The 15013-nt window shown below is 40.3% G+C and overlaps 1 long non-coding RNA gene across 1 annotated transcript in view; it reads right to left on the bottom strand.

Moving 5' to 3' along the window:
* Positions 1-10879: 10879 nt before the first annotated feature.
* LOC145510993 (uncharacterized) overlaps positions 10880-15013 on the bottom strand; it is a 217359-nt gene continuing 213225 nt past the window's right edge. The window contains exon 3 of the long non-coding RNA XR_014057358.1: positions 10880-13691. This is a non-coding gene — a long non-coding RNA (uncharacterized LOC145510993). The remainder of the gene's footprint in view (positions 13692-15013) is intronic.

The following is a 15013-nucleotide window of genomic DNA, read 5'->3' as shown; positions in this document are numbered from 1 at the left end:
AGGCTATGGCAGGATTGTGGGAGACAGTGATAAGGATGTGCCAACGGAAGGTTGATGATGGCTAAGAGCAGTTAGCAGCATGAGGGGGTAGGAAGAAGAGTTCCAAGTCTATGAATAGTGAAGGTCAAGAAAGTGGGATAGATTGATTATTGGGTGTACGAGAAAGTGAAGAGTCAAAGAAGACCCCAGCCTTTTATTAAGCTGGAGTGTGTGTGTGCACAAGGAGACCCAAGCGCAAGAGAATGCATCCATCCATCCTCAGGGCTGTTGCTGAGTAATTGGTTTGGAGATCTTTATTTTCATCTTCATACTTGTGTTTGGGAGTATGCAAGGAACATGTGTTACTCCAATAATTTAAAAGCTATTTTTTAAAAAAGCAAATGAATGCCAATGAGAATGAGAAACAATTTGCCCCAGTATATATTTTTTTGGTCAGCCGTCTCTTGTCCTCCGACAATCAAGCCTCACAGAACAGCAAGCAACAGCTCTAGAATATGAAGCAACAGCTGACCCCTAGCCTGCCCAGTTTCAGGATTCCTAGTGAGTTGCATCTCTTTATCTGGGTCTTTTCTAACTGAAGGCAAGAATTCACTAGGGCTTCCCACACAATGAACCTGGAGATTAACACCACAGAGTTGGCACACCTGGCAACCAAACCACAGAAGTAAACCTCCATCTGTGTAGTGAGATGAGTCATCCTTATTCTCATTAACCCTCCTGGTTAGCATATTTGAGTCTACCTCCTCAAAATTTATATTTTCTGTTTGTATTTTCATAGGCCTTATGGCATACATACCATTTTTTTTCTTTTTTGGTTAGCCACTTGAATTCTGTTTTAAACATGTGGGGTAAAATAAATACATACATAAACACTTGGATGTTTTTTCTCCATCCCACCCCACTCTAAGGAGATCTGCTTTATTTACGTCTTATTCAAAATCATGCATCATAGGACTTCCCTGGCAGTCCAGTGGTTAAAGACTTCACCTTTTCGACGCAGGGGGTGCAGGTTCGATATCCCTGGTTCGGGAGCTAAGATCTCACATGACTTGCAACTAAACAAACAAACAAAACTCAAAACATAAAACAGAAAGAATATTGTAACAAATTCAACTTTTTGTTGTTGTTGAGTTGCTCAGTCATGTCCGACTCTCTTGTGACCCCATGGACTGTAGCTCACCAGGCTCCTCTCTCCATGGGATTCTCCAGACAAGAATACTAGAGTGGTTGCCATTTCCTTTTCCAGGATACCTTCTCGATCCAGGGATCTAACTTGCATCTCCTGCATTGCCAGGTGGATTCTTTACCACTGAGCCACCATGGAAGCCCAAAAAATTCAATAAAGACTTTAAAAATGGTCTACATATCAAAAAAAAAATCTTAAAAAAAAAATCATGTATCATTCTAGTCACTGGAATGACTAGGCTGGAACTGCCTGCCTCCTGACTGCACACTTATCAGAATCAAAGGAGAACCATGAAGTTGAGAAAAATATTCAAGTAGAGGTCTGTGTGCAGCGCCGGACTTATTTGGAGAAAGAGTGCAAACAAATCTAGTATAAATACCGGGACTCTGGGAGCATGTGTGGTCTGGGGCAGAGAGTTGCTCAGCAGACACACAGAACAGTGGGCGTGGGTCTCCCTCTGCACATGAATCTCTTCATTCAGCAGTGGAAACTCATGAAACCCAATCAGGACCCCCAAGTTGTGACACAGTGCATGGCAGGATGAACAAAACTGCTTTCCCATCACTGGTAGGTCTTCAAGCATTAATAGAAAGGCTTCCAGTGTCTTATCTAGCAGTGCCCAACTTTTCTGGTACCTGGGACTGGCTTCAAGGAAGACATTTTTTCCTGAGACCAGAGAAGGAGGGATGATTCAAGCTCATTACTTGCAGTGCACCTTATTTTTACTGCTATTGCATCAGCTCCACCTCAGATTTTCAGGCATTAGATCTAGGAGGTTGGGGATTCCTGTATAAAACCAGATCCCTCCTATTTCTCCAGTGCAGCTTCACTGTTTACTTTTTCTCCTCCAGCAACATACATGCCTGGAATCCAACGTATAGGTGGTGATTCCAAGCCACGTCTCTCCCTGGCTACTTACGATGGGGACTTTTGCATTTCTAGCTGATCTCGTGGCAATTATTCCCACACTTGGAAGTTAGGCAGGCAGTCTGAGCATGCACTAAGCATGTGGCTTTCTGCATATGTCGGCACATCATTTTTCAGGAAATTCTATTTCACACTACAGCAGCTTGATGAGTAGCTGTTGTTCACACCCACTGAGAAATAACTCCATGTGAGAATAATACCTTTACAACTTTGAAGTGTCCTCATCTCTAGGCCATCAACCTGCTGTGAACTCTCATCTTGACTTTTCACACTTACAGGCAACAGTCATGCAACATACTGTCAAACAATATGAAGGTTGGAGGAAATGTGAGGGAGGGCAAAATTAAATTGGAGCCTCAACATCTTTCCAGTTCAGTGTCATTTTCAATAATTTTTTTTTAAAAATCCACCACACATGTAAGTATATTGGTATTTGGTTTCAACTTAAATTTTTTGTTTTGTGTCTTTGAAGCATATTTAACATTTCTGATTCTCACCGACATTCTTACTATCGAAGATTGGCGTAAAAACCAGCATTTGAAATTGTTGTCCTCAAGGCGGTTTCTACTCATGTTTTCCTTAAAGTATTTCTCACCAAAATCTTAATCTTTAAGCCTCAATTATTATGACACTGAGGCAACTGAAATCTTGGTGTGGGTGTGGTTTCAACACACTGAATTTCCTCTTTAAGAATTATTATAATTTCACCAATCTTGTTTGTTGAAAATCCAGCAAAATATAGGCAATTAAGGGGCTTTCTTGGTGGCTCAGTGTTGAAGAATCCATCTGCCAATGCAGGAGACATGGTTTCAATACCTGGTCCAGGAAGATCCCACATGCTGCGGAGCCACTAAACCCAAGTGCCGTAACTATTGACCTGTGTTCTAGAGCCTGTGCTCTGCAACCAGAGAAGCCACCACAATGAGAAGCCTGCAAACCATAACTAGAGAGTAGCCCCCACTCACCCCAACTACAGAAAAGCCCAAGCATCAATGAAGACCCAGCACAGCCAAAAATAAATTAAATTTTTAAATATATTTTTATTAAAAAAAAATTTAAAAATCTGTTATAGGAATAAATAAGATAAACAACTCTTCCATTCCGCAAAGAATTGTTAAGCCCCTTCGATGTGTTGAAACGTGATCTGCTCTAGATTTAAAGGTGAGTCAAATGTGGAAGTGAAAGCATTAATCCCTCATTCGTGTCCAACTCTTTGCAACTCTATGGACTGTAGCCTGCCAAGTTCCTTTGTCCATGGGATTCTCCAGGCAAGTGGATTGGCATTCTCTTCTCCAGGGGATCTTCCCGACCCAGGGATTGAACTTGGGTCTCCTGCAGTGAAGGCGGATTCTTCACTGTCTGAGCCACCAGGGAAGAAATTCACTGGTGCTCAGTAGAAGAGCTGACATATTAATTAGACTTTTCCTAATTCAGCGAGAACACGTCTCGGCAAGGGCTGAAACACGCACACCAAACTCATTCATTTTTAGTTAACTAGAAAATTCAATTAAGTGGAAACCAGCCCACTCTTAGTGCTTAATTCTTTCAGTTAACATCCAACTAGCTCAACATCTGGAACTCGGTTCAACCTGATGGAAGCACTAAGTGATTCCCGTAGACTCTGCACCATGCTAGGCACTGGGGATGCCAGGGTGAGAAACCACCAGGCTGGCAGGGAGAAGGAGGGGTAAGTGCCCATCCACCTGTCAGGACAGAAAAGTGGTCTAGTTCACAGGACCTGTAACTTAGAGTAAGAAGAGAAACAACAGAAGAATATGCAAGACATGAGAACTGATCACAGAGGTTTGAGAAAGGGACAGAGGAAAGGAGAGTCAAGCAGACGTCTTTCCATAAGGGATGTAAATTGCAAAGGTCTGAATGAATCTTAACCCAGGACACTTTCCAGAACTTTGTTGACCTTAAACAACAAGGCTGATACACCTTGTTCTTAAAATTTCCAGTAACAGCTTGTTGCCTTTTGATTTGTTCCTCTCCTAAAATTTCAGTAGATAGAAAATCTGGTAAATTAAATCTTCTGAGAAGGTTTATTCTGTGTAGTTGAGTTGTCATGACTATGCATCTTTACTCCCTGAACTTACTAAATGTTTTTGATGTAAATCATAGTTTGGACCTGAAACTAATAAAAGAACTGTGTGTACATAAAAACATACAATGTATACATTTATTCCCATGTGCTCAGTCATGTCTGACTCTCTGTGACACCACTGACTGTAGCCCACCAGCTTCCTCTGTCCATGGGATTTTTCAGGCAAGAATACTGGTTGCCATTTCCTTCTCCCTGGGATCTTCTTGACCCAGGGATCAAACCCATGTCCCCTGCATCTCCTGCATTAGCAGGCAGATTCTTTACTACTGAGCCACTGTGGAAGCCCATATACATTTATATGTAAGTATAAAATATAAGTATATATATTTATATTCAGTTCAGTTCAGTCACTCAGTCGTGTCCGACTCTTTGTGACCCCATGAATCGCAGCACGCCAGGCCTCCCTGTTCATCAGTAACTCCCAGAGTTTACCCAAACCCATGTCCATCGAGTCGGTGATGCCATCCAACCATCTCATCCTCTGTCGTCCTCTTCTCCTCCTGCCCTCAATCCCTCCCAGCATTAGGGTCTTTTCCAATGAGTCAACTGTTCACACGAGGTAGCCAAAGTATTGGAGTTTCAGCTTCAACATCAGTCCTTCCAATGAACACCCAGGACTGATCTCCTTTAGGATGGACTGGTTGGATCTCCTTGCAGTCCAAGGGACTCTCAAGAGTCTTCTCCAACACCACAGTTCAAAAGCATCAATTCTTCGGCGCTCAGCTTTCTTTATAGTCCAACTCTCACATCCATACATGACCACTGGAAAAACCATAGCCTTGACTAGACAGACCTTTGTTGGCAAAGTAATGTCTCTGCTTTTAAATATGCTATCTAGGTCATAACCTTCCTTCCAAGCAGTAAGCATCTTTTAATTTCATGGCTGTAATCACCATCTGCAGTGATTTTGGACCCCCAAAAATAAAGTCTGACACTGTTTCCCCATCTATTTCCCATGAAGTGATGGGACCCGATGCCATCATCTTAGTTTTCTGAATGTTGAGCTTTAAGCCAACTTTTTCACTCTCCTCTTTCACTTTCATCAAGAGGCTTTTTAGTTCTTCTTCTCTTTCTGCCATAAGGGTGGTGTCATCTGCATATCTGAGGTTATTGATATTTCTCCCGGAAATCTACATAAATATTATATATACATACATAGATAATATTAATTTCCTTGATGATATATTTGCTTACGTTTGCTGTCTGACATTTTAATAATTATAAATGCCAAATATTAATGAGAATAGTTTCACTGCTGATTTAGAATTTGTACAGCAAAGTTCCAGAAATGACATATGGAAACATGAGCCTTGGGACAACTGTGGTCAACCAATGAATGTAATATGCCTCATGGCATAACTGCAACAAGACTTGCTTCTAGCAATTTTTTCTTTTAAATTTCTCAGGAGTAGCAGATTTTTTTTTTCCCCTCCAACTTAGCTTGGGAAAATATTTTCAAGTAGTTTATGATACCTGAATAAACATATGTCTTAGGGAAATGAAACTGTAGTTACCATCATTTTTGAGTTTAAAAAAGCCACGTAAGGACTTCTTTGGAGGTCAAGAGGATAAGAATCCACCTGCCAAAGCAGGGGACATGGGTTTGATCCCTGGTCCAGGAAGATTCCACATGCTGCAGAGCAATTAAGCCTGAGTGTGGCGATTACTGAAGCCTACATGCCTACAGCCTGTGTCCTGCAACAAGAGATGCCACCTCAATGAGAAGCCTGTGCACTGCAATGAACAGCAGTCTCCGCTCGCCAAAACTAGAGGACACTCCTGTGCAGCAATGAAGACCCAGAACAACCAAAAATAAAATAAATTAAAAAATATTTTTTTTAAAAAAAGAAAGGCATGTAGGATAATGGAAATCAAATTTCCCATTGAAAAGGAAAACAATTAAATTTCATGACAGTAAAAACTTTGAGAGAGTGTACAGAATGGTCATGACCTAGTTACAGTGTTGAAAAAACACCAGGATAGAAAGTGAGCCAGAAATCACGATGCTGTTTACCTGTTGCTTCTCCCCTAGAAGAGCTCACCTCAAGCACAGCCAGACAGCCAGGCGTCTAAGACATCCCTTCACTGGCTAATAAACTCTCTGACCAAGTTCACCAGTAGTTACACCCTCTTAATAAAAAAAAAAAAATAGAAAATAAAAATAGAACAGAAACTTTCCCATTAGAAAAAACAGGAGATGATGCCACGAAATAGATTTTCCTTCGGCACTTAGGTCTCTTGACCCCAAAGACATGAAGAAAATAATTATGAGTTAACTCTCCTTAAAATTATCAATGCTCCCTACTGGTCCTTCTGTGGTAGGAGTGAATCATCCATTTTTCTTAAAGGAGACATAAAGATTTCCAGCGAAAAATTCATGAGGATTCAGAGGGGCTCAGGAAGACACAGAGATGATGGTGTTGGCTAGTTATGGCTTCTGATCTACAATTGATGGTTGTGATGAAGCTTGTCCAACAGAGCACAAAGTGGTCACGGCCACATTTTAAAATTTATAATGATGGTCACATCTTTTTGCTCTAATAGATTCTTTCTTGGATTGATATGTGTTTTCTGGTCTTTCTGTATCTTCAGCTCTCTGAATGTAGGCTCATCCTCTGTATCTCCAGCATCAGATGCATCCCAGGTTTCAAAGGAATCGAAGGGATATAAAACTGGAAAGGGTCAAGATGTTCATCCAAACCCTTCTTCAATCATGGAGATTCTAAATGCTAACTTTGTGGACACCTAGTGGTGGCTGAGTGTCCTGCAGTCCCAGAGGACGCGAGCCAAGAGTGGGACTAGCTCAGCTGAGTTCAGTTCAGTCGCTCAGTTGTGTCCAACTCTTTGCAATCCCATGGACTGCAGCACGCCAGGCTTCCCCGTCCTTCACCAATTCCCGGAGCTTCCTCAAACTCATGTCCATTGAGTCGGTGATGCCATTCAACCATCTCCTCCTCTGTCGTCCCCTTCTCTTCCTGCCTTCCAACTTTCCCAGAATCAGGGTCTTTTCCAATGAGTCAGTTCTTTGCATCAGGTGGCCAAAGCATTGGAGTTTCAGCTTCAGCATCAGTCCTTCCAATGAATATTCAGGACTGATTTCCTTTAGGATTGACTGGTTTGATCTCCTTGAAGTCCAAGGGACTCTCTCAATATCTACTAGCCAAAAATGTCTGCATCTTTTTACAAAACTATTTAAAACAAAATTTGTGATCAATCTTTGTTTAAAACTAAATATTAGAAAGAGAAGGTGGGCTTCCCAGGTGGCTCAGTAGTAAAGAATCTACCTGCCAATGCAGGAGACATGGGTTTGATTCTTGATCTGAGACAATCCACAGAGCACAGAGCAATCCACATACCACAGAGCAACTAGGCCAGTGTGCCAAACTATGGAGTCTGTGTTCTAGAAACCAAGGTCCACAACTACTGAGCCCATGGGCTGCAACTATTGAAGCCTGTGAGCCTTAGAGCCTGTGCTCAACCAGAGTCACCACAATGAGGAGCCTGCACACCACAACTGGAGAACAGTTCCCCGTCTCTGCCTTCACAGAAACGAACACCCAGCACAGCCAAAAATAGATAAGAGGCATGTGGGGTCTTAGTTCCCCAACCAGGGATTGAATCTGCACTCCCTACATGGGAAGCATGGAGTCTTAAAACACTGGATCGTCAGGAAAGTCCCTGCTATTCATCTTTGCTTACCCTTCTTTTTATTCCTATTGATTTAAAAACCTGCTATGTCACATGTATTATTATATAATTTATTTGTTATTATATAGCAATATAACTACTGTGCTAAACATTGCTTCTGGTAAATGATTCCTGTATCTGTAGGAGTTTTCTCCTTATCCATTCCCATGAGCGATTTCAGTGATTCTCAGGTTTTCCACAATAATTGATTAATTTGCTCATAAATTCTAACTAACTCTTAGTACCTCCTAGAGTATATCAATCCTAGGGTTCAAAACGGTGTCACCTGAGTTTCAGAGACACTTAGTTGACTTCTCAGAACTGAGCTGAAGACAGAAGTTGACACTGTCAAAGGATGCTTTCAAATGACAGAGGCAGAACTTTGGAACCTCTGCCTTCGGCACTGGCTGAGATCCCCTTCCCCATTCCTCAGAGATGACAATGACTATGAGACTCCACATACGGCACTGGGGAAGCTGTGAATCTCAAGTGAGGACCACCCAGCATCCCAAAGATCACTCATAATATTGTGTTTTTGAAGCACTGTTTGTTCCTCTGTGTTTCTGGGTACTGGATCAGAATGATGTATTCAGGGAGCGATAACCAGCTGCCAAAAGGATAGCATCTGTCTCATAGTGACGTACAAGTCTTCAAGGTCTTTACTGAAGTGCTGCCTTGACATTTATCTGCAACAGGGACTATGGAGAACATGTACTACTCTTTGAATGTTTATACTGCAGAACTATTTGGAGATTCAAACAGCCGTCTAAAATGTGTGTTAAGTCCTTAACAACAACAGATAACCTGTGAAAATTTTGCAAAGAGAACTATCTCATGATCTTGAGAAACATCTTTGCTGGAAAACTAGATTCCTTTCTCCAAATTCAATGAGCAACTTCCTCAGTGATGTGGTCTTCTGGAATAAACAGAAGGACATGACTTATCCAAAGAAATATTATTGATCAAAAGGCTCAACTTCTCTGTTCCAGCATATAAATTGCTTTGTATGTTCTGGACTTAACAAAGACCAGAAATGTATGAATCCATATGGATAGCTGTTAAGTGTACCTGCTTTAATATCTTGTGAGATCACATACCATCATTATCAGATATCAATTGTAAAATATGCCAGCTCTGTGCCTGGCTTATTTCCTTGTAATAACTCAAGACTTTCACACGCCATAACCCATTAGCAATTCCTCCTTCGGTTCACCTCACACTTCTCATCACTATTGGAAACACAGTGATAATTTCATGTTCAAAAGAGCTAGAAGGCCTAACCACTATGCAAAGTTACAAAATCATCTTTGACAAGATGGGAATATGACACATATGAAGCACCCCAAAGCACCATTTGTCTTGGTAAACACAACGCATTTGTGATTTTAGAACCCAAGTAACTTACAAACAAACAAACAATTCCAAAGAAAAGAAAGATTAAAAAAAAAAACAACTGAACTTACTGTCTCTAACTATATTTATTCTCAGAGGGAACAAAAGATCAACGTAAGTTGTCATCTTCCTTGATAAAATCCTGCCTTAGAAAAGTGAATTACAAGACCCCACTGAGTCTGACATGGAATAGGGTAATGAAAACACTTTGGTTCTAGAGAATTACAGTACAGTACACAGTGCTCACAAACAGAATGAATAATTGAAATCCAGGGCTTTTATGCTTCAATGAAAAAAAAAAACAATATTTCATGGCACATAAACTTATTCAGCTTATTTGCATGAAGGGTGGATGATCAAAGCACTGTCCACAGGAAAATAGTGATGGTACCTTGATTTAAGTGTGATGAGCATTCATAAATATTCTTAGGAAGCAAGATGTACCTACATTTAATCAGCACTTATTAAAATTTTATTCCCTATAGTTATTCAACAGGATCTGTGGTATAAAAACATAATTACAAAAATCAGATTTGAGCTCATTTGACAACAGAAGGGTTTTATGGTGACCTATCTCCAAATGTTCCTATTTGTAATTAAATGCAGCGATCAGCAGTAAGGATTTTGAAGCTGTTTTAGTAGTTCCGCTATTCTGCTTAACATGTGGCACCCGTAATAATTAAAATGATACTAACACATGCACAATTTTATGGCCCTTATGGTGCAACCCATTATGCCAAATAAGGGCCTCTGTTTTCACAGCATACTGCACATGGTCTCATTACACCCACTTTTCTTTTCCTGTCTTCACACTAACAACTGTTAAAGTGAATCAACACACGAAACATACTATAACAGCTTAGTGTTTATGATATGTGTGCTGTTAGTCAGTGAACAGGAAAATCTAAACATTTACTGTTTATGTAAAGAATAGCGTTAGTGTTAGCGAATTGCTCGGGTCTGCTTACTTTATTATCTAGATCACAAACGTAATGATGGGTTTCAATGGCATCTATATTTTCACTTTGTTTTGTTTTTCAATGCAGATGTCTATAAAACCAGAAGAATTTAGCATTTACATATCTTAGAGGATTTCTTCTCAACCATAACATAATTTAGGGATCACTTTAAAAAAGATAGATAATTCAGTATGTGTCATTCCCTTACAAAAAAAAGAAAAGAAAAAGAAGAAGAAGAAGAAGAGTGAAAGATTTAAAGTTATTTGGAGGTGATTTCCTTCACAACATCCCGAGGCTGGATCTGGTTTACCTAAGATGTTAAAAAGCTATCAACCGTTTTTATGTGATACCATACTAAAATTTACAAGAAGCTGGGAATTTGAGATCAGTGCAATTTTTATCATGAATAATTTTGTAATTAAGGAGCTCCTCAAAGACCTCCTACACTCATTTTACAGTCATCAGTTCCGAATGGCGTTCAGTCTTTTTGTTCTGGGACACAATCCAACATAGGTCCCATTGGTAAAACACCAATGGATTGGCAAGATCTCATGTCTGCATTTTCCACGGCCATTTTTCTGAACATTAGTCGAAACTTCCGATAAAGAATAACATCGCTTCTTTCTTTTTTTTCTTTCCAAGTCCAACTCAATTCCATCCATTTAGGAATTTTGCCGTATTGGCGCTAACCGCACATCAACTGAGCTGAGTAGACCTTGAATGTTAACGACTTAATAGCGCAATTGATTGCAAAGATACAAAAGAAAAATGTTCACAGATTGCAGCCTTCACATGGTTTGGCTCTGAGATCTCATCAACAGTGTGACGTCGACCGGTAGAGAACCATGTGTATGCTGTATGAGAACCATGCGCTCGTTACAGAACTGTGAAAATTTGTGGGACTCCAAAATGAAAATTACCAGCCAGGAAAAAAAAACAGCAAGGCATGTCGTGGTTGAGGGAAAGCAGCTTGAGACAGACCTAACACATTCTTCAATACAAGCTTCTTAGGAGAAAGACTAGGAACATTGACTATTATGTAAATATCACTGCAGGTTCAACAAATCTGTCAGAACCCTAGCCACCCTGGACTCAGACTGTCACACTCACACAGCACCCAGGAAAGATTTCATCCCTGTTAGGAGGCAGTCTTCAACCCTACTTACCAAAACAAAACCCACCAAAAACCCACCCTGTTCAACCATTAAAGAAGGCACAAAGCTTTCTGTCCGAACTTGAAGAACGTTGTACCCGCCATCCATATTCTTTGATTAAAACAAGCGTCTGTGATCAGCATTAGTATTTACTACCCTATGATCAAAAACAAATAACCCACTTTGTTTGTTTCTTACTGCCAATGAATTAAATTAGCGGCCATTAGGAGGACTCGCTGTTTATATCCTTGTTTCAGCAGTGGTAGTATTTGAAGTTTCCTGCGGTAAGTTCATTACTCGTATTTTGTCCAGAATTAGTGAAGCGTGCTGAAAATTGCTAATGACAGATGTTTCTCCACTCTGTCACACTTCTTGTATCATTTGATTTGGAAAGCAGCATACGGTGTTCTGCTCTATCAGTATGTCACAGACTGTCTGTAAACAGCTGGTCATAACTCAGTTCAGTGAAAACCATTACTTTCCAATGAAGGGCTGGACACCCTCCAAATTGCATTTTGGCATGGCCTCGGCTGCATAATGAACAAAGTTCCTCTGTTCCGAGGTTACCTAAGGAAGATTTCTCACTCTCCCTACTTGTGTGCATGTCGCAGAAAAGAAGAGGGTTTCTTCGGCAATAGATAAAAGAGCAAGAGGATATGGAAAAAAATATTTTAATGCTTGTATCAAGCACTCATGAAAATCTGTGAATGGTGCATTGCAAAAGACAACACAAGACCCACCCAAAATGTGTATCTTAACCATTTCTGGTTACGTCTCTGGTTGAAGAGAGCATGAATTATTAGGGTCAAGGCCCATCAGATGACACATTTCAATGTCTCCAACAGACATGGCATATGAGCATGGCCATGTGGCTATCCCCTGACATCCCTTCATACTGAGAAGTACTAAAATCATCCCCCTGTCGTTTATATGGTGATGAAATCAAAAGAAATTTGTTCTGCTGGTTTTTAAAATCTGAAGCTCACCAAGCCAAAACCAAATATAAAAGTCACGCAAGTAATATAAGGCCCCACACACTATTTTTTAAGATGACGTTTTTAAAAATGTTGACAGTTGCATTTAATAACAAACAAACAATGCCAGGTTATTTGAATCATACATTGAATAACAAGGTTCCATGAGCAACACTGTTCAGAATGTTTGGAGATAAAATCTTTCACTGAAAACCCTTGGATGGAGCAGAGAGATAAACAGAGATACTGAATATATTTAAAGCCACTTGGCACTTTCAGATCCGTAAGGGCTTTGTGATATATATGAAGAAAGGGAAGAGAAGGAAATGAGCCCATTTGAGGGACTGGATGATAAAGGAACATGCCCATCTCAGCTTAGCAATCCTTCAATCAAGTCTCCATCAACAAATACCGAGTACTTACACGTGACAGATAATTGCTGAAGATATTCTTGTGGGACTCTTTTCTATGCATCAAGGAGAGGTTTATCAGTCCTGAACTCTAAGCATATGCTTTTTGCACCTGGCACACCTCCTTTCTCCTAGATCAGGCTTTCACGTCACCTTTCTGAAGCCCTTCCTGACGCCCGCAGGCAAAACTGGCCCACATCCCAGCTTGCCCCCACTTTCCTAATAACTCGACTATAGCATACAGATAAAGTACAGTTTGGAGTCAGGAGAGAGGGCAATGGAGACCATGAAAGAGTCAGGGGAGGACTTCCCTGGTGGTACAGGATGAGAATCTGCCTGCCAATGCAAGTGACATAGGTTCAATCCGTGGTCCAGGAAGGTCCCACATGATGTGGGCAACTAAGCCAGTGTGCCACAACTACTGAGCCCAAACCCTAGAGCCTGTACTCCACGACAAAGAAAAGCTACTGCAGTGAGAAGCCCACGCACCACAACTAGAAAACAGCCCCCACTCGCCGCAACAGCAATGAAGACCCAGCTCAACCAAAAATAAATAGATAAATAATTTTTAAAAAGAGTCAGGCAAGTCGTCAGAGTAGGTTACATTTTGCCTGGGTCTTAAATAACAACTCACGTGTGCAAAGCAGAGAATATTTTAGAACATCGCGACCCAGAGAGATGTCCTCAATTAGTAAAAAACAAACAAACAAAGAAACAGTCTTTGCATATCAAATGGCACTAGAGCAGAAGACAAATGTATGAGACAATTCCAAGAGATAAAAACTATGTGAAGAATCTCTTTAAAACAAGACGTCTTACCTGGATATTATTTTTTCTCATCTTCTAGGCCGGAGGTTTAATAATACCCTTTTCCCATAGATGAAATCAATATATCCTGTGTATGAAAGGATGAAGGATTCAACAATTAGCCAAAGACAGTTTTAAGTGAAAACATATATATCTAAAAGTCATATCACTCATTATACCATTAAGTATAACTGGTTTCCCAAAATGTTAGTATTTTAAGATAATACTTACATAAGAGGTATTTCCATATGATTTTTAATACGAGATCACTCCTGAAAATGACTTTTTTTCATTTTTTAAAAACATATTTTTGGGGGGACTCTTTACCCACTCTGTGTCTATGCTGAGAGCTTTGTATTTTCCTTCTCTTGAATAAATCCTATTTGCTTGCTCCCATGGGAAAAAACAAAAATTAAAAAAATACTTCAAATTAATTTTATTGGCATGTAGTTGATTTACAATGTTGTGGTAGTTTCTGCCGTATAGCAAAGTGAATCAATTATGTGCTGTGAGTGCTCAGTCACTCAGTTGTGTCAGACTCTTTGCAACCCCATGGACTATAGTCCACCAGGCTCCTCTGTCCATGGGATTTCCCAGGCAAGAATACTGGAGTGGTTTGCCATTTCCTCCTCCAGGGGATCTTCCCCACCCAGGAACTGAATCCACATCTCCTGCACTGGCAGATGGATTCTCTACCACTGAGCCACCTGGGAAGCCCAATACATGCATCCACTCCTTTTTAGATTCCCTTACTTATTTATACTGGTCTTGCTTATATTCAAAAAGAAAGGCTGCCTTCCCATAGTATGTGTCCATCCTTTTGAATAATAGGCTCTCTGCAGTTGCTGTACTGCAAGTCTCTTAGCTTAGGTTTACTTGCCCGGTTGAACTAGGCTGAACCACTGAAGAGTTTTATCCTCTGTAAATGCAGTGGCAGAAGGGGTTTAAAAGGTCATTTCTCTCTGCCAGTTCCAGAGGGCTTTACCTTTTAAAGGAATGTTGCTAAGAAACATTCCTTAAGCTAAGAAAATGTGTAATTGATTCCTTTAGCTGCTCAAAGCTGATAAAAGAAAATTATAGAGAGAAATGTTTTCATTAGCTATCCTTTTACTCAATTCCCTGTTCTCTTTCCTCCTTTGGATATTTACCTCTGTTTATGGCGACTCTCTTTCTGTAGCTCAACCCTCACTGCCCTGCCTCTGGTAAAGCATTTAGTAAAGGGCCATTGCTTTTCCTTCACAGAGAAATACTCTCACATGTCATTAAAAGTAAGTACCTTCATTTTTTCAAAAGGTAGTGCAGGAACCTCTATAGACTGATTATGGCAGATGGTGATAATACAAAATTTGGACTTTTGCATGAATATTACACAGTGATTTCTCTACATTTTCTGCTGTTGTATTTGCTGTT

The sequence above is a fragment of the Giraffa tippelskirchi genome, chromosome 6 (genome assembly GCF_054371585.1).
Source record: "Giraffa tippelskirchi isolate mGirTip1 chromosome 6, T2T-mGirTip1v1.2.pri, whole genome shotgun sequence".
Lineage (NCBI taxonomy): Eukaryota > Metazoa > Chordata > Mammalia > Artiodactyla > Giraffidae > Giraffa > Giraffa tippelskirchi.
This window is presented reverse-complemented; position numbering and strand designations above follow the sequence as displayed.